This window comes from Pongo pygmaeus, chromosome 17 (assembly GCF_028885625.2).
Source record: "Pongo pygmaeus isolate AG05252 chromosome 17, NHGRI_mPonPyg2-v2.0_pri, whole genome shotgun sequence".
Taxonomy (NCBI): Eukaryota; Metazoa; Chordata; class Mammalia; order Primates; family Hominidae; genus Pongo; species Pongo pygmaeus.
Window position 1 is genome coordinate 80,110,904 of NC_072390.2, and position 23,438 is coordinate 80,134,341.

The 23,438-nt window shown below is 34.1% G+C and overlaps 1 long non-coding RNA gene across 2 annotated transcripts in view; it reads right to left on the minus strand.

The window, feature by feature from the left end:
• LOC129018920 (uncharacterized) overlaps nt 1-21,651 on the minus strand; it is a 47,806-nt gene extending 26,155 nt beyond the window's left edge. The window contains exons 1-2 of one of the 2 annotated variants that reach the window (XR_010124121.1): nt 21,419-21,640; nt 897-977 (exon numbers count right to left, since the gene is read on the minus strand). This is a non-coding gene — a long non-coding RNA (uncharacterized LOC129018920). Of the gene's footprint in view, nt 1-896; nt 978-21,418 lie in introns of both variants that reach the window. The other variant, XR_008495454.1, reaches the window with a different exon arrangement.
• Between the last annotated feature and the right edge of the window lie 1,787 nt (nt 21,652-23,438).

The following is a 23,438-nucleotide window of genomic DNA, read 5'->3' on the forward strand; positions in this document are numbered from 1 at the left end:
CCCTTCCTTACACCTTATACAAAAATCAATTCAAGATGGATTAAAGACTTAAATGTTAGACCTAAAACCATAAAAACCCTAGAAGAAAACCTAGGCATTACCATTCAGGACATAGGCATGGGCAAGGACTTCATGTCTAAAACACCAAAAGCAATGGCAACAAAAGCCAAAATTGACAAATGGGATCTAATTAAACTCAAGAGCTTCTGGGGCATGTTAATGGGTGGTTTTGCAGTTCATTCCATTGCTGGGAATCTCTCCTCTGTCCTTTCCAAGAGGCAAAGCCAACTCTTTTCTGGTTGGGGTTGGTTGCCGAGACCAGCTCGGTCGGGGAGACCCTAACCCAGCGGCGCTAGAGGAATTAAAGAAACACACACAGAAATATAGAGGGGTGAAGTGGGAAATCAGGGGTCTCACAGCCTTCAGAGCTAAGAGCCCTGAACAGAGATTTACCCACATATTTATTAACAGCAAGCCAGTCATTAGCATTGTTTCTATAGATATTAAATTAACTAAAAGTATCCCTTATGGGAAACCAAGGGATGGGCTGAACTAAAGGGATAGATTGGGCTAGTTAACTGCAGCAGGAGCATGTCCTTAAGGCACAGATTGTTCATGCTATTGTTTGTGGCTTAAGAATGCCTTTAAGTGGTTTTCCACCCTGGGCGGGCCAGGTGTTCCTTACCCTCATTCCAGTAAACCCACAACCTTCCAGCATGGGATTTATGGCCATTATGAACATGTCACAGTGCTGCAGAGATTTTGTTTATGGCCAGTTTTGGGGCCAGTTTGTGGCCAGATTTTGGGGGGCTTGTACCCAACATTTAGTATAACACATCCCACTAGATTTAGGCAACTTTTGGCTCTCTACCATCACCCATCTCCCTGATAATTACCTCAGCTCTCTGTGCAGTGTTTTTGGACACAGCCTAAGACATACAGACTGGCTCTTCCTTCCACGTGGACTGACTTGGCTCCTGTGAAACACAAATGTGTTTTTTATCTCAACAAATTCTGGAAAGAAAGCTATTTTCCAATTTTTTTTTTTTTGTCATAGACTACTTCTCATAGCCTTTTATACCTTGAGTACAGGCTAACTAGCAGTGAATTGTACATCACTGTAGGTGACTCAAGTGAACCTCTCCACTGATTTTATTACATTTGCTTTCTCTTGACGTGAGGTGGTAGCTCCTTCTCTCCCCCTTTTCCAGTAGATGGAATTGGGATCACCATACTGCTTTCTCCAACAATGTCTCCTCCTTTTGTTGTATTAAATTCACCTCCTGGAAGCATTTCTTTGTATATGTGGGAATGAGGAGAGGCACTCTGTCTGTCAATCTTGAGGGTCCAAGAGTCTCCAAAATAATCATTTGTGAATTTTCTCAAAATCTCAATTCCAGACCATTTTATGTCATTTATATAATGCAAGTTACAAATCTATGTACCTTTAAGTTATAGTTTTGGTTTTCTAACATATTCTGTATTTTTTCCCATGAGATTGAATGTCTTTCATACTTTTTCCTTTATTCTTGGGAGACTAACCTAGATTCTATTCAACTGCTTATAACATTAACACATTCCAGACACAAATGTGAAATATAATACTTATTTATTCAATGAATAATTTATCATTTATGAAAAAAGTGATATTTAGGAATCTGATAGTTCTGCTCAGCTAAAGAAAGCAGGTGGATATATGTACTTATTTTGGAGGAAAATAATAAGTAATTTAGAAGAAACCCAAATTTATTAAGAAATTCTGGGACATACAATGTTGGAGATACATGCACTAAAATAGTGCAACCTTTTGCAAATTATTCATTTGTACATAAAATATAAGTATTACTTTTTATTTGTGAAATTGAAACTAAATTCTCAAATAATGTATTCCCAAATTGTTTGTCAAATAACAAGCTTATAAAACCATTTTTTTGTTGTTATTTTTTCTTTTCTTTTTGAGATGAATTCTCACTTTATTACCCAGGCTGGAGTGTAGTGGCGTGATCTCGGCTCACTGCAACCTCCGTGTCCTGGGTTCAAGCGATTCTTCTACCTCAGCTTCCGGAGTAGCTGGGAATACAGGTGCCCGCCACCATGCCTGGCTAATTTTTGTACTTTTAGTAGAGATGGGGTTTCACCATATTGACGAAGCTGGTCTCAAACTCCTGAGCTCGTGATCCGCCTGCCTTGGCCTCCCAAAATGTACCCTAAAACTTAAAGTATAATAATAATAAAAAAAAGAAAAAAAAAGGGTTTATACCCTAAAAAAAAAAAAAAAAAAAAAGGAAGGAGCCACCATGCCCAGCATAAAACCATTTTAAAGCCCATCATTTAAATGACTATTAGGATATCTCAGAGGTAGTTGATATTGAATATAGCAAGGAAATACTTAATGGAAATGTAACTATCACGTTATCAACTTTTTGCTGTTATTCAAACTATATTTTGTGTTTGTTCAAGCTGCCTGCTTTTATAGCATACAAAGAGGTCAAACGTCAATATTGTTCACAGGTTCTGGAACATTGAATTATTTGCCAATGCAATATTCTTTATTATCAAAGAAGAAAAAGGAGAAGGAGGAAAGGACATTTTACTCTTGCAATGCTTTCACATATTATTCTTTTTATAGTACCAACCTGAGTAAAATAAAAATATATTGGTCATTACTCGTCCTCAAGAATAACTTAAACTCTGGTAGAAGAGAAATGCATACATGAGCAGATAGAGGTGATGCGTCAATTTGGGAGGCAAATCTCCTGTTTTATACCAGAATAAAATCTCTCCAACTTCCTTTCTCATTTGGGCTAATATGAATAATAGCACTTTCAGACATCCTAGAAAATTTTGAAATGATGCCATGATTATGAAGAGCCAGAACTAAGTCCGACATGAAGGGGTCAACCTAAAAACACACCAAAACCAATAATAATAAAGTGGAGAGTAAGTGACAGAAATGTTTCTTAATTTTATTTAGGATTGGCTAGTGACTTTAATAGTAGAGACAGACTCAGGGAAAGGCAGTAAAGGTACATTTGGGTGTCCATGGTCTTGAAGTTTGAAAGACGGAGACACTAACAGCATTAAGGAAAGATAAAAACGTCACTCTTCTTCAAAAGCAACTTGTTCTAAAGATTGTATCATGGAATGGCCCTAAAAATGTACTTACCAAAATGAAAATGAATCTATGGTCAAATAAGTTTGTGAAACATTATTACACAATGTAAAATGGCTCATATCACATAACTTATCTATCACCAGCCTCATCAGGTGACACAGTAAAGAAACTTAAAAAAAAACTTTCCCTAACTTTGTACAAACTCTTTAAAACATAAAATAAATTTTCTTTTTCCTTCAAAAATATGAATAAATGATTATTAATACTCCATCTTGGTTGAGGTTTCCTAAGAAGACTCTGAAGGATGCAAATGCATGCATTCTATTTAAGAGTTGATCCTACATTAGCAGGGGAGGGAAGGAAGTAACATAGGGAAAGAAAGATATTTCAGAAAGCTGCATTGTCAAGCAAATTACCGCTGTGGACAACGGTAACTAAATTTTACTAGTGGACTTGGACAGAGAGTGCTGAACATGTCTCAAAGTTATTTCAGTTATGTCATGAAAGGGAAAGAAAACTAGGGGACTTTATTTGCATACTAATATCTCTTCTCTCCTTTTGGGAGGATTAACAGATCAACACGTCTGGAAGAGGATGGAGTATGTTCCTGTGATGAGACAAAGGCCATAGCTGTTTCCAATAAGCAGAATTCAGCACATGGAATGTCTGAGTGTAGCATCTACATTATCATTTGCTCCACCCATCCTCTGTTCCATGGAACATACTATAGGAAAGATCCTCTGAGTTCATTTGATATGATCAACCAATATCTTTGATAATAGGGAAAACTAATATAGGATTTTTATTTTATCTTAGAAACAAAATGTGTCCTTTTACATGTTTCTTGTACATTTTTCTCAAAACATCATTTTTCTATTATGATAAGAAAATTATTTGAACAATGTCAATCTAAAACTTAGACATGTGATCATTGTGTTTTCTAGTCAACATTTCATTCATGTATTCATTTCTCAAATACGTATAGCTTAACAATTTCTTAATTTTGTCAATGACACAGGGAAAATGGAAGAACTTAAAGACAGATAAATAGGAGGGCTTATGACATTTGCAAGTGTCAAATCATGAACTAGAATCTTGAAAATAAACAACTAGATTATTTTTGATCATCAAATTTTTGTTTACCATTTGTAAAAATAATCATTGTATTAATTCTGAAATTTGGGAAGATATCATGTTAAGCCCATTTTAAATATTACCTACTTGAGAAAGTTCTCCTTATCTATGGACTCAGATAGGCTTAATATCTCACTGCTTTGCACGAATACATTGCCTTCTCCATACTTCAAGCCCATTATTATAGGTTTTAGTAATTTATCTATTTAAATTCTATCTCCCCTGTATAACTCTGAGCTCTTAGAGAGCTGCCATTTTATCTTATTTGGCTGTATATTTCCAATATCTATCACAGAGTATCATATATATTTTTCTTTGAGAATCCCATAATTTAATGACAACTAGAAATAATAGGTATACAAGGGTATATAAGTAGACAATATAGTGCCTCAAGATCAAGGAAAAGTAAACAGTATCCACAGAAATTAAAATAACTATAATGGCCAGTTGCCTGTTTTATTTTAGTGCCCAGTCATGTGAGCAGTTATTAGAAATACGATTGTGTAATTTTAGAACAGTGGTAGTATCAATCCTTTAGCTTTTAAAAACCAAATGATAAAAAAGCAGTTCCAAAAACGGAAATCATCTTTAAAAAATGTTATAAGCCACAGTTTTACAATAGGGAGCTCTTTGGTTCCCCAGGTAAACATAAGATAAAAAAAAATAGACTTGCATTCTTACAGTTGGATCTAGTTAATAGAACATATCACTAGATAAAATGCTTTTGACAGTCACTGTCATGTTCTGTTTATAAATCATACTTTTCCTTAATTTTGCAATTTCTTATTTTATTCTCCATAAGCAAATAAATATGTGACTTTGCAGCATCAAATATTTTCTCTTTTGAATGCTCTTTGCTATCAAAGTTCATTATGTAGCTGACCAAAAATATTTTGTCACCTGAGCATTCTCTTCCCACTTGAATAATTTCAAGTGGGAAAATATTGCCATGATTTCAGCAGTTAGTCTGTATAGAAACTGAAAATCTTAATATAATGCATCTGGCCAGAAAAATTATTTAAGAAAATGAGAAAAAATAATAATAGGTTAAAAATAAACCTCAGGCCTTGACTAGATGTCATTTGAAAGGCTGAAGAGGTCCATATAAGGACAAATAATAAATAAACTTTGAAACTTTTTAAAATATTATATATATTTTGAATATAACTTACTTGAATAAAGCTAATAATTATGTTTGTATGGAAACAGTAGGAATCCATATTAAAAATATTTTGAGAGCTTTTAAGTTTATTCTAAAATTGAGGACTGTTGCATGTAATTGAGGAATAAAATTATTTAAAAGTCTTCCACTTGGCTATTTTTAAATGTATTTGAAATAAATGAATACTTATCCAAGCATTCCACCATAAAGCTTCCTCTGAATGTCACAGACACAGATGGAGCCCCATTTTTTGTCATCATTTTTTGGAGCTTTTGGACTGACTTTTTAAAGACCCCTTAGTTAGATTGTATTATAATTGTTTTTGCCTATATATTTTACACATTTATTAAGACCAGCTAGTGAAAAGCAATGGTACATTTTAATCTTTTTTAACACCCAAATCTTTCATTAGTTATCTAACTAATTAATCTATCTTCTGGTAGCGTTCCCAATGCCAGTTCCATCAATGAGCATTATAGAGAAAACATATATATCCTTTTTAAATAACATTCCTTCCAAATTTTGAAAGCCCCCTGTCATATTTGCCCTAAAACTTTTGTTTTATAGAAAAAAAAGTATATTTTTAATCTAAGTAAGTTTGTAATTCCCCTGTATTACATTTATTCTTTACTAATACAGTGAAACAATGAAGTAATAGGGCTAATATCACTTGTGAAATATCAAGAAATACATGCATATCCTAAGCATGGTCTAGCTAACAGAAAAAAGAGTAATATTTTCTCTTCTTATTGTTGTAGACACTCTAATTGTAATTACAGCCTAAGTTTATATAAAGACTTTGATGGCCATTTCAAATTTAACTCATAGTAATCTTACTTTCATTTTAGGCAAGTTTTGGACAAACATTTTCTCACATGTGCTCAGTTGACAGCAAGTCTTCATGCACCCTTAAACCTCACACATTTCCCCTATCCAAAATGCATTTCTTCCTTGTTTTATAGTTAGATATTAAAACCTAATATTATGAACTAACATTAATCACCATTTAATTCATATTGTGTTTTGAATCAATGTTCCAGCACATACACACAGATAATGCAGTATGATTACACACATTCTACACATACATAATAATTTTGTCACATAAAATACTTGCTGTTAGTATCAAATAATAATAGTCACAAAAATTACTTGCATCTTTTCCATTTTTCATTCCAATCATTCATTTAGTTGGTAAATCAGTTTATTAACATATATTGGGGCAAATATTATTAAAATATAGAAACATTTCTAAAAATGACATAGAAATGCATTTGCTACATATTTCTAAAAAAGACAATTCCTAGTTCACATAAATTTATTAGTTCACTTCGAATATTTTTAAGAGCATTAAGAAATATACTGAATCACTAATCCACTTACTTATTACAATATGTGCTTGATATTTCTTTGTGTTGCCTAAATCTACATTGTTAGGAATGGTAACAAATACTTTGCCTAAGCTTGAACATTCCATATATAGTAATATGATTATCTGCTGATCATAAGGTCTGCTATTAACTCCACTTAAACTTGTAGTGAGCATGAATTTCTTTTCTAAGTCATTCAGAAGCCATCCAGCTGTTTACTTTATTCTAGAATCTACTCTCTTGCAGGTGTCATGTTTATTACTAGTGTGGTGAAATGACTTCCTTTGCCCTTTTTTAACTTCTATATCCTGTAGGTTTGTGTTTGTTACCTATACACTCACTAGATGCTCTGAAAAGAAAGGCACATTTTAGTGGCCACAGAGTTCTTAAAGTTTTGGAATATATAATAGTCATATGTGTGTATGTAGACTGGCCTTGATCCCTTTGGTGTTTCAAAAAAGCCCAACTAAGCTCTTTGGTAACTCAAGTAAAACATCTAGATACCATGTATTACTTACATTTTATTTACTATATGGAGAAAACATATTGTTTTCACCTTCGCAGCATTTACTCGTATTCACTGGCTGTTCTGTCACTTGCAAGTATGGAACCCAGTTTCTTTTACAGAGGTTATTCGAATGGAATGATCTAGAAAATCCATTAAGTACCTGTATGGCTATCAGAAGACATATGCCTGAGACTGCTTATTTCCACCTTGCTTATACATTGCAGTTTGGTTAATTTATACCAGGAGGCCAACAGTGCTCAGTTTGATTGTTCATAGTTATAATTAACTGGTAATATAGATTAGCATATTTTATTTCTCATTTTGTTTTCCAAATATCAAATGACTTTAATATCACCACTCTAAATGTTTTAATTCCTAGAAATGATAGTCTTATCTTCCATGTTATATAAGTTTTCAGAAAAAAAAACAGATTAAATGTCAGATCTAAAAAGAATCTGAATGATCACATAGTCCAGTCATTTCTGAGAGAAAATTTAGAGTTAATAAGGCACTGTCTAATGTCAAACTTCTAGGACTCAGCAACTGTCAAGTCAATGTTTTGATGTAACTAACAACTCCCAAAGTTGGGCACAGATTGCATCCTATGTAGGTCTCAGGTTGGAATGAAAATGGAAAGTTACCGAACACTCAGCTCTCTTTTATAGTAGATAAACAGTAAACAGTGAGAATTTGACAAGTGTGCTCCTCTTTTAGATATTCACATTCCTTTACTTAAATTCAAAATTATATAGCTATCCCATGGCTAAAAATTACTTTACTTAAAATACTGCGGAAAATACTGCCATGTGTTCTATTATATTATTTGTTTTTAATATATTTCGCTAGGTCATATTTTCTGACATAGTCAGAAAAAGCTAGAATAAATGAACATATTGGCTATAAGCTAGTATTTACATTTTTCTAACCCTTCCCTAAACACTAAGTCTTCTCTAAACTCTAAGCTTTATATTTAATGTATCCATGGTCACCTTCCATCTCTATGTCCTACAATCGCGTCAAATTCAACATATCCAAAATTAAAGTGACTACCTCCCCAGCAAATTGGTTGCTTTCCCAGAATATTGGGGTGATCAGGCCCGACACGTTTATTAACAGGCAAGGGCGTACTACCATCAATCCTATTACTACTTAAGGCAGAAAGTTTTTCATTATCATTATATACCTTACAAAATGTCACTTACTCTTGATTTTACTTCATTTTATCTCTGTTCCTTACATATTCTCCCTGCCACTTCCTTTGTTCTGATTCTCAAATTTTTCACTGAGACTGTTGGAAAAATTCCTAATTGTCACCTTGTCTCTGTCCTGGAATTCTTCAATTCATTCTTCACAACTTAATACAAACGTTTTGTCTAAAACACAAGTCATATTACAGAGTTCTACTTCCTGAAATTTTTTTTAATGAATTTTCAGAGATTTTATTCAAAAGGCAACATATTCATAAGCGAATAAGCCTTTGATCTTAGCTACCTGTATAGTCACTTCAACTTCCCTCCACATCCTAAATCTCCATCACATATTCTAGGCAAAAACAAAGAAACAAACAACACTGTAATATATGAGATCCCCCAAAAGTTTCCTCTCAAAAGCCTATTTTCCCCTGAGTATTTTTTCTTTCTGTTGTAAACTTAAACTCTTCACTCAAAGTTAACCAATAGTTTTTCACCATTTCCTTTTTTTGGCCCTCATGCAATTCATTTCCTATATCTTTTTTTATGAAGGTAAGAAAGGATCAACATTTTGCTGTAATACTTTCTCTTTTTTCCCCTTGGTGGATAATTAAAAGTTGCCTGTAGACATGGCAGCTTGTGTTCAAAATCACTTTCACTGAAAAAAAAATTGTCATACAGGACCTGTTACTAATTTAAAGACCTCCAAGCAATACTTCCACATGACCATAACTTGATTTCTAGGGTCAGTGTATGACATTATCCACTAAGGATTAGTTCTGGAATAAGATCTGAGGAAGATATTAGAAAAAAGAATACAATACTTCTCTCTACATCTGACATCAATCTCAAGTTTTTAGCCATTTGTGATTTTCAGATGCTCTAGGGCACGTTTTTAAGAGAGGAGCCCTTATAATAAATGATAATCACTAATTCTTAATAGTTATTGCACTTGACTTGCCATTTATCTTCCCAGTTGTTTCCACTGTTTGCATTATTTCTCTGCTATACGTAAAACAAAACAAAACAAAACAAAACAAGCCCATGCATGATTCTAGCTGAAAAGAAAAACATTACATACACTTAGACATCCAGACCTAGACCCTGTTGACTTTTTTTAATGTAATGAAGACTATATTTTAAAGGAAACATCACTAGGTACATCCAAACATGGACAAAGTAGGCTGAGCCTAAGGGAATTGGCACTGAACAAAAACTTCACATTTCCAAATACAAATGCATTCCTGTGACTGCATGTATTTTTAAATAAAAAATAAATTTTGGATTTTTTATTCCTTTATTCCCATAAACAATGACGAGTTAGCAGCCTACAAAAAATAAACTAAGACATAAAACATATGTACATACAAACACACATATATAGACATGAACACACATAAATATGTATAAATATATTATAAAATAATACTAGCCTAATGAAGGTAACATGGAAATGTAGAAATATATGTAGAGTAAAATTATATAAACCTATCATTCCAAAATTGCTGCAAATCTCTGTGTCAAAGGTTTTTTTTTAACTCTTCTTTTTGCTACTGTTTATGTTGATCTTTTTCTTTGAATTATAGGCACAATAAATCAATGATACAAAATATATACATATTTTCATATTATATTCATGTTCATTTTCATATATTATTAAAGATTATTTAAAATATAATTTAAAGTTTTATTATTCTACATGATAAAGTATAATTTATTGAGCACAGACTGAATGTTTTTATTTTACAAATAATATTTATGATCATTATATGTATAAATTCATTTAGGTAAATTTCTCCAGATGAGAATTTATATGAAAATGATTATACAGTATTTTATCTAAAATAGCTCTTAGCCATAGAATTACTGGTTGAAGGCATCTTACAATTTTCATGATTCTTCAGACATATTAAAATGGTATATCTCCAAACAGTGTGCCTATATCACACTTGTTTCCTTTTATTTTAGAGTGTCTTTAGGATGACACTCTCAGGTGCTTTAAGAAAAATCTTTATTTTGCTTAGTTTCTTTATTCATCCTTGCCTGTTTAAGTGTAGAACATTGATTGTTTATTATGATGGAATGAGCTTTTTTCTTTTTTTGCTTATAGAGGAGAGCATTTTTGAAATGTTGGCAAACTATTTGCATTGCTCATTTTGAAAGTATCTTTACTCATATGCTTTTAATGTATTGCATTTTTAATGTTTTCTGAGTTCTAAACTCTATTCAGAAATAAGAAAGATTTAACTCATGTTTTTTTCCAGTCCAAAGTAGTCCAAAGCTGTGTTTAAGTACCTTTCTTTTTGCAAAATGGAGTTGAACGTATTTTTAGCAAATTTTAACGTTGTTGCAGTAAGTAATGAAATGACATTTGTGAAACTGAACTTGTGGAAAAGTTGAAATGGTGAAGTGAATGACAGATGTTACCAAGTGATGAAAATGGAAACATCTACTATTTTATTTTCATTATGGGAAACGTTTGTGCTAGTCTTGGTCCATGCAGTTTCAGTGAAGTGAATCCTCTACATTACATTCCGAGAAGGAAATATAATCTGAGTATGAATAATCTATTTCCTGTATATACTTGGTGAGATTTAACATGCCTGAGTCAGCATAGATGTAAGCAGGCACAAGATGAAATTCTAGAAAATTAGTCTCAAAGACATTGGTGGAACTCTTCTACCTAATGATGCCTGATATGGTTTGACTGTGTCCCCACACAAATCTCATCTTGAATTTTCGTTTCCACAATCCCCAAGTGTGATAGGAGGTACCCAGTGGGAAGTGATTGGATCATGCTTTTCTTGCAATAGTGAATTCTCATGAGATCTGATGGTTTTATAAACATTTGACATTTTCCTTGCCGACATTCATTTTCCTGCACCTCTGTGAAGAGGTGCATTCCATCATGATTGTGAGTTTCCTAAGGCCATCCCAGCCATGCAGAACTGTTAATCAATTAAACCTATTTTCTTTATAAATCACCCAGTCTTGGTTGTTTCTTCATAGCAGCATGAGAACAGACTAATACAGTACATTGATATTGGGATTGGGGCACTGCTGTAAGGATATCTAAAAATGTGAAAGCGACTTTGGAACTGGGTAACAGGCAGACATTGAAAAATTTGGAGAGCTCAGAAGAAGACAGAAAAATGTCAGAAAGTTTGAAACTTCCTAGAGACCAGTTGAATGGCATTGAGCAAAATGCTGAAAGTGATATGGACAATAAAGTCCAGGCTGAGATGGTCTCAGATGGAGATGAGGAACTTGTTGGGAACTGGACAAAAGGTCATTCTTGCTATGCTTTAATAAAGAGACTGGTGGCATTTTATCCCTGCCCTAGAGATCTGTAGAACTTTGAACTTGAGAGAAATGATTTACAGTATCTGGCAGAAGAAATTTCTAAGTGGCAAAGGGTTCAGGAGGAAGTAGAGCATAATAGTTTGGAAAATGTCTGATGATGTGACAGAAATGCCTGATGATGTGACAGAAAAAAAAAATTCTGGGAGAAAATCAAGCTTGCTGCAGAAATTTGCATAAGTAATGAGGAGATGATTGTTAATCACCAAGACAATGGGGAAAATGTCTCAAAGGCATGTCAGAAACTTTCATGGCAGCGCCTTCCATTACAGGCCTGGGGGCTTAGAAGGAAGAAATGGTTTTGTGGTCTGGGTCCAGGGGGCCCCTGCTTCTCTGTGCAGCCTCAGGACATGGTGTCCTGTGTTCCAGCTTCTTCAATTCCAGCCATGGTTAAACAGAGCCAAGGTATGGCTCAGGCCATTGTTTCAGAGGGTGGAAGCCCCAATCCTTGGTGACTTCCATGTCATGTTGAGCATGTGGGTTCACAAAAGTCAAGAATCGAGGTTTGGGAACTTCTGCCTAGATTTTCAGAAGATGTATGGAAACACCTGGATGTCGAGGCAGAAGTTTGCTGCAGGGGTGGAGCCCTCATGGAGAACATCCTTTAGGGCAGTGCAGAAGGGAAATTTGGGGTGGGAGCCCCCACGCAGAGTCCCCACTGGGGCACACGGTGCTGTGAGGAAGGGCCACTGTCCTCCAGACCACAGAATTTTAAATCCACAGACAGCTTGCACTGTCTGCCTGGAAAAGCCATAGACACTCAACACCAACCCAGGAAAGCAGCCAGGAGAGGGGCTGTACCCTGCAAAAAGCCACAGGGGTGGAGATGCCCAAGGCCCACTTCTTGTATCAGCTTAACCTGAATGAGAGTCATGGAGTCAAAGGAGATTATTTTGGAGCTTTATGATTTGACTACCTCACTGGATTTCAGACTTGCATGGGGACGGTAGCCCCTTCATTTTGGCCAATTTGTCCCATTTGGGATGGATGTATTTACCCAGTGCCTGTACCCTCATTGTATCTAGGAAGTAACTAACTTGCTTTTGATTTTACAGGCTCATAGGCAGAAGGGACATTCCTCATCACAAATGAGACTTTGGACTTGGACTTTTGTGTTAATGCTGGAATAAGCTAAGACTTTGAGGGACTGTTGGAAAGGCATGATTGTGTTTCAAAAAGTGAGTACATGAGATTTAGTAGTGGCCAGGGGCAGAATGATAGGGTTGACTGTGTCCCCACCAAGTATAATCCTGAATTGTAGTTCCAATAATCCCCAGGTCCCAGGAGGGACTTGGTGGGAAGTGATTGGACTGTAAGAGTGGTTTACCCCATGCTGTTCTCAGAATAGTGAGTGATAGCTCATGAGATCTGATTGTTTTATAAGCTTCTGGCATTTCCTCTGGTGGCACTCATTGTCTCTCCTGCTGCCCTGTGAAGGAGTGCCTTGTGCCATGATTGTAAGTTTCCTGAGGCCTTCCCAGCCATGTGGAACTATGAGTCAATTAAACCTCTTTTCTTTATAAATTACTCAGTCTTAAATATATCTTCATAGCAGTGTGCAAATGGAGTAATACAATGCATCAAGCTAAACTATATTCACTTGCAAGAAGTTCATCTAGTTTAATATTTATGTTATATTTTTAGATTTAATGATCAATTTAAATATTTTCCACATTTTATAAACTGATTTTAAAATATTTATTCATAATTTTATTTATCCTGATTTCGTTATATTTAGTTTTTCATCCTTTCTCTTATTTTTCAAATTGAATGCGAAGGCTTTCTTTATGTTTTGTTTTAAAATAATTCATTCAATTAACGCTAAAAATTTACATTTCATTTTGAGACATCACATAAGCTTAACTTATAAACCATTTATTATCAATTACTTGTTATTCAGCAGGTGAAAATTTTCATAAATTCCAAAGAGTCCAGTGAGTAAAGAAAATTGCAAGCAGTCATGGCTATAAATAGTGAAGGAGGGGGACTAACAAAGCCCAGTCTTATTTTCTTCCACAAATTTACATGTATAAATTACTCATTGTTGTGATTTTATAAATATTATATGTTCCATATTGCATATCCTTTTTAATTATGAATAATTTTAATTGCTAAATTGTTTGTTTTATTGTGTAAAGTTTTCTTATTCATTTTATACATGTTGCATAGAATTTTTTTGTATTCTAATTTTGCATTATTGTTTAATTTTTTTTAATTTGGAACTTATTGAAGTTTCCCTTTTGGTCTTTAATATTTATGTCTCAAAGGCAGTGAAAGATCGGCTGTGTTTTCTGTTAATTCATCACTAAACCCACTTAATGTGAACTCATGTTGTGGGGAAACCAGTCTGCCATCTAATGCCTGGTAACAACATTGACTCTTTCACATGGGTTGGTGCTCAAGATAGGTAGCAGTGGCTATCAAGCTGGATATTAAACTAGTCAGCTTTAGTGAAGTCATATCTAAGTTGCTAAACTCACATATACAATCCATCACTGCCTTCATGGCTGTTTTTATATAAGCCCACTGAAAAAGCGCTGAGCTGACTGGGAAAGAACATTGAATGGAAAGGTCACCTTTTCCAATTAATCCTTAAAATTAGTCTCTTCCAATAGAAAAAAAAAGTTCTGACACTCTGAACACATCCCAAGGGGTCCATCTATAGATAACTTCTCCAAGCCTTTTTTTTCCCTCATCAAGTTTAAAAATATTTGCACTTGATTTTGTAGGCAGATAGATCAAACCATATTTAGTTTATGATGAGCAGTTCAGGTCACATGGTAAACAAATAAGCGGTCAACATACATTTAGTCCCTACCATGGCCCCATAGCATTAAAAGAGCTACTAGTTAAAAGGACAATTTTACTTTAACTTTTACTTTCACTTTCCCTTAAAATCCCAAGGGCTGTGACTGAGATTCTCCTCTCGATGTCTGCCACTGGTTCTGTACGTCTTGGTCTGCCATAGTTGATATGAATGAATTTTATTTGTTGGCTCACAGAAGCCAAGCATCAAAGTTGCTTGTACAACAGTCAGACTAAGATGAAGAGCCTCTTCTTTCTCTGTCAAGATTGGTTTCTCTCAAACCAAGCCTCTGAGATGAGAGAATGTTAATAAGAATTCTCACAGGATGATCACCTGGCACTAAAGGAAGCAGCATTGCGTAAAAAGAGAAATTGCCAAAAGACCTCAGCAAACATTGTGGAGAGCTCTGGAATTGAAATCATTCTTCATATTGTCATAAATCAAAGCAAAGGAACTGGGCCATCATTACTCTGCATCACCGGTCATTGGCTGTGGGTTGTATAAGGAAAGAAGTGTGATATTGAGAATGACAGCACTTTTCAGAGGAACAAATTCTTAAAGAGAAATTTAGCCAAAAGCTCTCAGCCAACAACATTAACAGAAAATAGAGGAATTAATGTGTCAGTCCTGAAGGTGGAAAAGGTTCTGACTGGCACAACATAGCATCCACCATAGTCTAAACTATTCTTCTCAGTTCAGGAATAGGCTCCTCTGTGATTCTGGTGAGCATTTTTCCTGGTGAATCTTTAAAGGGAAGGGTTAATGGGATGTTGTATCTTTCTCTCCAGATGAAACTAATATTCATTATCACCATCTTCTGATGCTCATTCTAGATTCTACCCACCCTTGGCTAGTGTCCCTGGGAATAAAGTTTACTTAAACTTAGACCCTCATCTTTAAGGCATCTGATACACCAGTCAAGTCACCATGCCCTTATCAAGCTGGAGCTAGTGATCCTGTCCATTTAAAATAAAGCAAATGAGATATTACAAAGAAATATCAAATTATATCGCCAACGTACAAAATATTCTTCCCTGTTCATTGCATAACAACAGACCTTCCCCCTTCTAATTATCAAGATCAAGTAGCATTACGAGATGTTGACTTATTTGTCCAATCATCTCTAAGCACAAGGATATTGAAGTGAGTAGGTGGTAGGTGTAGTTACTGAGAATTGTTCTATGTCCCCTAGTGAAAGTATTTTCCCTCTGCAGCCAGGATCTTTAAATCTGCAGAGCCCAAAGTTGTAACAATAAAAAGCAAAATTTCTTAATTGTGTCCCAAGACACTTGTATTTATTACTTATTATGGACACAAAATTCTATAATGGTCATTGGTTTAGAATGAACGTTGTAACAACTATTGCAGACTGGACTCCAAGTGAGGACTTCAATTGTGTATTAGAACATGTTTCATTACTAGGCTGGCAGCTACTGGATGGTGAGCACGTGACAACTCCAGTGGATCTCCTTGTCACCTGCCTAATGTTACATCTCTTTGGCTATAAAAACAAAATAAAACAAAACAAAAAAACCTTGATCAGGTGCAATATTATGTGTGATAATGTGTTGCTTCATCAAATATGTTTACCAATCCTCAGATAATAGTGCTTCCTGAGGCATATTTTGCAACTAACAAAAGCATATCTGTACTCCAAAATGAATCAATTTCAGTAAAATTATACAATAAAGATGAAATTACTACTACTTCTGCTTCACAAAATGTGAAAACAGCCCAGGTTTTAGGACTCCTAAGGGAGGATGCTGTATGCATAATCCAAAAAGACCTACCAGACATTATACTTCCATCTTACTGGGGGAAGGTGTAAGTGATTGCAATTGTATTTGCAATTTGCAAAAGTCTTGCAATTGAAGTATATCAGTATTTTTCTAAAAATGTATTTTGTGACAATGTCCTGAATTTTCACAGGGTTTATCTTTCATTGTGTGGAGACCCTTTGTCTCCCAAAGTTTCCTCATACACCTGTCAACTTGCTCAACAAATCTGATTAACATGGTGTCATCAATATGGTGGATCAAAGTGATATTCCACAAAATACATTGTCTAGGTCCCTGTGACTATAACAAGGGGCAGAAGAATGAACAAACTTTGGAAAAGAGACCAAAAATGTATTCTATGTCTATTTCTATTGAAGGTAATGCTTTTGGATTCTCCATTCTGACAGAGATGGGAAAGAATGCATTTGCCATATCAGTCACTACATATAATGAACCAAGGCTGTGTTCATCATTCTAGCTATAGTGTCTTTAAAACAGGTATGCTCACCCTCTTATCAGCAGAAAAACAAATAAAATATATTGCAGATTAGTGCTAGTCCTACAACAAAAAGATAAAGGGCCAGTAGTTCTCATTATGTATCATTTTAATTTACCAGTGTGACCCTACAAAAGCCAAATGGATCCTGAAAGATGACTGTGTATTACCTCAAACTCATCTAAGTATTAGATCCTAATTTATGGACTTCCACTTACCCTTCTCTATTACAATAGCTCTTACCCCACAGGTAAAGAAACTAATTAATATGGGGATTCTATTAATGACCAAGTATCCCATTGCAACTATAATTTCAGGAACCGGAAGAATAAATAGCGGTGGTTCCATGGGTCCAGTAGACTCACTGTGAGCTACATCGCAGCCAGGATTTCATTTGTTTCCTATATTTCTATATATGTCCCCACTCAAATATGGAGTCACAATGAGGTTTGGAACACTGGAGATTAATGTAAACTTGAACAATACATCCAACAATTCTCAAAATAATTGGGCTTTACACTTTCTTGACTGTATAGTTCTCAAATAAATAGCAATTATTCCTTTGGAAGAAATGAGAACTATTTTTTTATAAACACTTGGCAAAATATTGTAAGAGTGTTTCTTCCTGAAGATCTGACCTCTCCATCTATATACAGATTCCAACATAAAGCTGATTCAGATATGGAAACTTGGCAAGAGATTGTGACACTATTTTTATAGTCATTTAAAAACAGCTTTATTGATATATAAATTACATACCATAAAATTCACTCTTTTAAAATGTGCAATTCAGTGATTCTTTTTTGGTACTTTTACAGCATTGTGCAACTACCATTTAATTTTAGAGCATTTTTATAACCCCCATAAATAAAACCTGTGCCCATTAGCAGCCATTCCCTGTTTCTCCTCTCCCCAGCCCCTGGCAGCTACTACTTTGTTTTCTGTCTCTATCAACGTGCCTATCCTGGACATGAAACATACATAGAATCCTGAAATATGTGGCCTTTTCTTTCTAGCTTCTTCCATTTACTATAGTTTCTTCAAAGTTCACCCATACTTTAGTACACGTTATTTTTATGGTTAAATAATGTTCCACTCTATGGATATATCATATTTTGCTCATTCGTTAATTAGTTGATAGGCATTTGAGCTGTCTACTGTGTTACTAGCAATAAATAACGTGTCTCTAAACATATATAGTATATAGCAAGTTTTTGTGTAAACATATTTTCAATTTTTTCAAGTGTATACATGAGTGGAATTGCTGGATTGCTTGATAACTCTATATTTAACATATTTAGGAATAGCATGTTTTTCAAAATGACTATGCCATTTTAGCACTTTACCAGCAGTGTACGAATGTTCCAATTTCTCCACATCCTCACCAACATGTACTATTGTCCCTGTCTTTATTTTAGTCATTCTTGTTTGTGTGAAGTTGGCTCTCATTGGGGTTGGATTTTAATTTCATTAATGATGAATCATGCAGAGCATTTTTTCACATGTTCTTGTCTCTCTGTATATCGTTTTAAAAATGTGTCTTCATATATTTTGTCCATTTTAAAATTAGATTATTTGTCTTTTTGTTATTAAGTTGTAAGAATAAATTATATATTCTGGATATAAGTCTCTTATAAGTAATATAAATTGAATTTTTTTTCCATCTGTGGATTGTCCGGTCATACTTTTGTTGGTAAATTTTAAAGCGCAAAACTGGTTAAAATTTTCATGAAGTCCAATTAATCAGTTTTTCTCTTTTGTCACTTGTGTTATGTTGTGACATCTGGGAAACAATTGACTAAACCAACGTCACAAAGAGTTATTTCTATATTTTCCTCTAAGAGGTTTATTCCTTTTTTCCTTATATTTAAATTTTTTATCCATTTCTGGTTAACTGTTGCATATAGCATGGGTTGCAGGTTCAACATCATTCTTTTGCATGTAGGTATCTAGCTGACTTGACAATGTTTATTAAAAATATCAATTTTTCCAATTGAATTTATTTAGCCTGTTTATCAAAAACAAATTAACCAAAAACACAACTGTTAATTTGTGGACTCTAAATTCTATTCTATTGATGTGTATGTATAAACATGCTCTCTTGGTTACCTGGTACTTTTTAGTAAGTCTTAATTTGGAAAGTGTGAGTCCTCCAACTTTAATCTACACTTTCAAAATTGTTTTTAGCAATTCTGGGTCCCTTGCATTTTAATATGAGCTCTAGATCAACCTCAAAAATTTATGTAGAAGTGATATTTGGGGATTTTTATGGGGATTGTGTTGACTCTGTAGATCTTTTGGGGGAGTACTGTCATCTTAATAATGTTAAGCCTTTTAATCCATGAACTATTATATCTTTTGATTTACTTAGCTCTTTAATTTCTTTTGACAGTATTTTGTGGCTTTCAGTGGACAAGTCTTGAACTTCTCATATTAAATTTATGACTAAATATTTTATTCTTTTGGAAGTTGTAAATGGCATTGCTTGATGAATTTCATTTTGAGATTATTGATTACTAGTGTGTAAAAATACAATTTTTAATCTCGAAGGTCTGTCTATATTGATCTTGTTGAATCTATTTATTAGTTTTAATAGCATTCTTATATATGTGAATTTATCAGAATTATCTATATACCTGCATACAAAAGCATATCATCTTCAAATAGAGAAGATTTTAATTATTTCTTTCTATTTGTGATGCCTTTTATTTATTTTTATCCCTTAGTGCTGTGGCTAGAATGTCTAATACAATGTTGAACAGAAATGTTGATCTTAGACAATCCTTGACTTGTTCTTAATCTTAAGGAGAAAGTACCCATTCTTCCACCAATAGCATGCTGTTAGCTGTCAAGTTTTAGTAGATGCTCTTTATCAGGTTGAGGAAATTCTCTTCTATTCCTACTTGATTGAGTACTTTCTTTGACCATGAAAAAGTAGTAGATTTGTTAAATGCTTTCTTCGTTTGTATTTAGATGATTGTGGTTTTTCTCTTTTATTTTGTTAATATGGTATATTAAATTTATTTTTATATGTTAAACTAAACTTGCATTCTAAGGATAAAACTTATTTATCTAGGTACAGACATTTTTTATGTACTGGATTTTATTTGATAGTATTTTGTTGATTTTCTGTATCTATATTCATATAGAATATTAGTCTTCAGTTTGATTTTGTTGTCATATCGTTGTCTAGTTTAAGTAACAAAGTAATGCTGGCTGCATTAAATGAGTTGGAAAGGGTTTCCTTCTCTTCTAATTTTGAAACAATTTGTGAGAGTTTGTGTTAATTCTTCTTTCCATGTTTAGTAAAATCACCAACGAAACCTCTTTAGACCTGACCTTTTTTTTTTTTTGCTTTCATTATGAATTAAATCAATCTACTTGTTATAGGTATATGCAAATTTTCTATTTCTTCTTGAGTCAGTTGTGGCAATTTATGTCTTTCTAGGGATTTATACCTTTCATTCGGATTAGTTTGTTTATATATACTGGTTCATGGTATTTTTATCTAATTTTCTTATCACTGTAAGTTTAGTAGTGATGGAACTTCTTTCATAACTTAGTTTAGTTATCTCAATCTTTTTACATTTTATTTCTTAGTCTAGTTAAAGCTCTGTCAATTTTGTAGATCTTTGAAAAAAACACAAGATTTTGTTTATTTTCTGTACTGTTTTTCTACACATTTTATTAACTTTCACTCTAATTTTTATCATTTGCTTCCCTCCACTTGTTTTCAGTTTTGTTTGTTCTTTTTCACGGTCATAAACTGAAAGATTAGGTAATTGGTTTGATGTCTTTGTTATTTTTATTTTAAAATATTTAATTGACAAAGTTTGAAAATATTCAAGACATACAATGTAATAGCCTAATATACATATACACTGTGTAATTATTACTACAATCAAATAAATTAACATACCCATCTTCCCTTGTTTTTAATTATGTGACTTAATTTAGTTATTTGTATGGACACTAGAGGAAGGTAGGGGATTTTACAAAGGCCATTATGTCTTAGAAGTCAGATGTGGGCTGGGGGATAGCACTAACATTTAACAAGAAGCAGAGGTCTACTTCTTTAGCCCAAGGGTTCCAGAAGAATATTTAGATTTAAATTATTTTACTATATCCAACAGTAACATCTTGAATCAGTGTTATAGTTGTGTAAAATCATAGTGATTTTGCCCACTGCCATGTACTTCCCTTCCAGTCTCCTCATGGTCAACCAGTGACGTTAGCATCCTTGTGGGACAATCTATTTTGATTAACTCTGAATCCTTCTTGTTTCCAATGTCACTATTACTTGCCTCTGCAAACCAAGGGTCTCTACTATTCTCTGTCACTCTAGAATCACATTATCTTCAATAAAATCATAAATACATTACTAAATTTTTCTTCTGCTATGTCAGTTATCTATTGCTGTATAACAACTTAGTATTTTGTTGATTAAACTTAGCTTAAAATACAGTGGCTTAAAACAACAAACATGTATTATCTCTTACAGTTTTTGTGAGTTAGGAATTCAGAGGCAGCTTGGCTGAGTAGTTCTAGCTTCAAGACTCTCATGACATTATGCTCAGATTCTCAGCTGAGGCTGTAGTCATCTAAAGACATGACTGGGACTGGAGGACGGACTTCCAAGGTGGCTCACTCACATCCTTGTCAGGTTAATGCTTGTTAATGGTAGGAAGCCATAGCTCAACATCAGGTCAGTATCTCCATCAGCTGCCTGAATGTCTTTATGGCATGGCAGCTGGCCTCTACCAGAACTAATGTTCCAGAATCACAATGGAAAAGTCACAATGTCTTTTATAACTCATCAATCATCAGAAGTCACACATCATCATTTCTGAACTATCTGATTGGTTAGAAAGATCAGCTTTATTTAGTTTGTGAGAAGCTTATGGGGTGTAGTGAATCGCAGGAGTTAAGAATTATTTTTGCGGCTGGCTACCACACCTACTACAGAGACTACAGGGACTTAAAAATTTTAAGGATGCTCATGATCACTAGCCAACATTTTTAATCAATGCATTGATGAATTAATTATCTTCTGTTCTTGCTCAAGAGACATACTCTTTTGGTGAGTAAGTAAACTCATATGATTAATAAAACACTACAGCATTCTCATTCCACTGTTTTACTATTTGTTGTATATAAGAGGTTAGAAAACTATGACACAGTCTGCAGCCTATTTTTGTTTGAACTCCAAGTAAAAATGGATTTTATATTTTAAAAGTTGTTTTTTTAAAAGGAAAAATATGAACAATGTGCATCAAACATGTAATATGGCCTATAAAACCTAAAATATTTACTATTTACCTTTTCAGAAAATGGTTCTGACTCCTGTCCTAGATTACACCAATAGACTGCTGTTTTTGTTGTTGTTGTTTTCTTTTTTCTTTTTTTTTAGATGGAATCTCGCTCTGTCACCCAGGCTGAAGTGAAATGGTGCAATCTTGGCTCACTGCAACCTCCGCCTCCCGGGTTAAAGCAATTCTCCCGCCTCAGCCTCCCAAGAAGCTGGGATTACAGGCACCCACCATCATGCCCGGCAAATTTTTGTATTTTTGTAGAGACGGGGTTTCACCATGTTGGCCAGGCTAGTCTTGAACTCCTGACCCCAGGTGATCCACCTGCCTCAGCCTCCCGAAGTGCTGGGATTACAGACATGAGCCACCACACCCAGCCTGGTTTTTCAATTTTATCTATTATAGCTTAACATGGACCTAAAATCAAGTAAGTCAACCAGGTAAAGAAACAGAATTTATTTTAGTCATTCTATGTATCCTATAGAATTCAAAACTTTTGATAAATTTTTCATAGTGATAAAACCATACCAATCTAAATATATTTTCTTTGTATAAAAACTTCAAAATCTGTATCACATGTATTTCAGTGTATAACATCTTCCAATCTGTGTCACACATATTCCCCACAGTTGCAACAATATTAATTTATAAACGCATTTTACGTTTACGTCTTCTCCTCCAGGGTTTAACTATCTGGTTATGCTGAATTGGAGTTTAGTAAGAAGCCTAGGGTCAAAGTAAAGTAATAGGAGCTAGACACAATCAAGTTTGGTATTTTCTTCCAAAAACAAAAACAAAGAGCAAAAGTAACCTACCTTAGATGAAATCATTACAGAGTCTTGAACCTGGCTCATTGGATTTTCCTGTACGGGACATTCAGTAGAATAAACAGGTTTATGCTTCTTGAAAAAAACTAACCCTCCTCAATACCCTATTCCAGTTTTGAAGATTATAGTCACCCATTTCTTGTCCTAATTTTATATATGAGAGCTAAGAACATTGTGAATTTGTATGTAATAATTAAACTATCTGAAAGATTTATCTTTTTACAACACTTCTGCTACATGAATGTTTTGGCTTCAATACACGGAATATTATATTTTAGTAGTCATAGTTGCTCTCTGGTTCTTTGACAATGCCTCGAGTTGTTTGTCTACTTGCCTTTTTTATTTTTAAATTATCAGGCAGAGTTAGAAAAAAAACATTTCCA